Source organism: Mustela putorius, unplaced genomic scaffold (assembly GCF_011764305.1).
Source record: "Mustela putorius furo isolate JIRA1106 unplaced genomic scaffold, ASM1176430v1.1 tig00003834_pilon_pilon_pilon, whole genome shotgun sequence".
Taxonomy (NCBI): Eukaryota; Metazoa; Chordata; class Mammalia; order Carnivora; family Mustelidae; genus Mustela; species Mustela putorius.
In genome coordinates this window covers 36,703,558-36,705,664 of record NW_025421987.1, presented here as the reverse complement: position 1 = coordinate 36,705,664, position 2,107 = coordinate 36,703,558, and positions in this window count along the sequence as shown.

Below are 2,107 nucleotides of genomic sequence, written 5' to 3'. Positions count from 1 at the left end.
GTCAAGGCTACCGTCTCGGTGGTCTCAGCACGGCGTGGCCCGCTCACAGCTGCCTCCTTGAACGTCACGTGGTTCCCGCGCGGGGAAACGCGGACAGAGCGTGAGGAACGTGCGGAACGTGCGGAACGTGCGGAACGTGCAGACGTGCGTTCCAAGGACGGGGAGCGGGGAGGAGCCTCTGATAGCCGAAATCCAGCTCCCACCTCAAGGGTCAGCCGGCGGTCACGTCCATGGGATGACCTCCTCCAGCAGCTGAGAAAGGCTGGAAACACCGTAGCTTCTTTTGCCCTGTGCTGTCTTAGACTGAAGAGCTCACGAGCCAAGCGAGCAGAGGAGGGGCCAACCCCAGTGCGGGAGGAGGGGGCACCTGTGATGCAGAGCTGAGCCAAGGCCTTTATGCACCCCTGCATTCATGCTGCTGCTGGGGCCTCAAGCCTTCCTGTGGTGTCTAGTTGAGGGAGGGTTTCAGACACTCTAGGAACAAAAATAAATATAAATCCTACTTAGCACCCTGAAGGCAAAGCAAAAGGGTGATGAGAAACGATGACATGTCATCTGGGGTTAAGCTGGGCTTGTGCGGGGAGGGAGCGATCAGCAGAAACTAAGAAGGAGGCATCTGAACCCAGACAAAAAGAATGAATAGACGGTCAGCTGGGCGGTAGAATGGGCTACTTCTGAGAAAGCGTTAAACACTGGCAGTTACTGGTGAGAAAAGAGATTTTGGTGACTGAAGTCATTCAAAAATTCCCAGTGTCTGTGTGCAGATGACTCATTTGAATGTTGATATATAATGTAGAATATTTTCCATGAGTTAAATTTAGTATATCCCTAGCACTGGTGTGCTGGGCTAGCTTGAACTGGCTCACTAGATTCCACTGTAAGCATCTCTTCCTAAATCTGTGTTCAGTGATGTCAAAATGGTAGCTTGAAATTGGCCTTCGTCGGAGTCTTTACATCATGGGAACTGAGAAAGGCTATACCTGAGAGCTTTTTTTTTTTTTTCCTTTCAGAGAGCTGGTTGTTAAACATTTACCAACACATCTGCTCTGATGTCAACAAATGCTAGGATGGCAAGGCAAGAAACACTTGGAGAAAAGCAATAAAAAGCAGTAATCTAATTAAGCTATTTTAAGTAAAAACTTGATACAATATTTTGCTATTTTGCTAATGGTTTAACTTCCTCAGAGAGAAGGTATCAAGGTTATTTGGGGAACAAAGGGAAAAATCACACATTTAAGTTTGCTACATCTGTAGCAATTTGCTTAACAACAATGGTTCTAGAATTTACCTAAATCTAGTAACATCACTTTTTTTCCTTTTTTTAAAAAATAAAATTTTATTGATTTATTTGAGAAGATTTACTTGAGAAGAGTGAAAGGGTGGTGGGGAGGGACAGAAGGAGAGAGAGAGAGAGAGAGAAGCAGACTCCCTCCTGAGCAGGAAAGTCTGATGTGGGCTCCATCCCAGGACCTGTAGATCACGACTTGAGCCAAAGGCAGACACTTAACTGACGGAGCCACCCAGGTGCCCCTGATAACATAACTTCTAAAGAGAACGTTGTAATTTTTTGAAAACACATTTTATTGACTCAAATTACTCCTTATTTATTCAACTATAATCATTCAAAACCCGTCTTCTGATTACTAATTATTGTGCCAGGCTCAGCATGGGAAATACCAAATGAGAATAAGGATCCTAGGACTCAGTGAGTTTTCAGTGTAGTTGGAATAGGGAGGCTTTAAAATAAGAAATGTTTAAATATTGAAAGGGTACCAATATTAGTGAATGGCTCAAATATTATGAGATGTAAGATAGAGGTAACCACAGGCAGAGATGATGAGAGAGAGATGTCACAGAGAGCTTAAATGGGCCCGGGCTATCAGAAATGTGCAGAATGTGATTTTATTGTTACAGAACAATCTAACATATTGCTGCTGGGAATATAAAATGGTGCAGCCAATCTGGAAAAGAGTACGGAAATTTCTTACGCAACTAAATATGGGTTTACCATAAAATCCAACAATTGTACTCCTGGGCATTTCTCCCAGAGAAATGAAAACTTAATGATCCCCCCCAAAACCTATACACAGATGTTCATAATGACTTT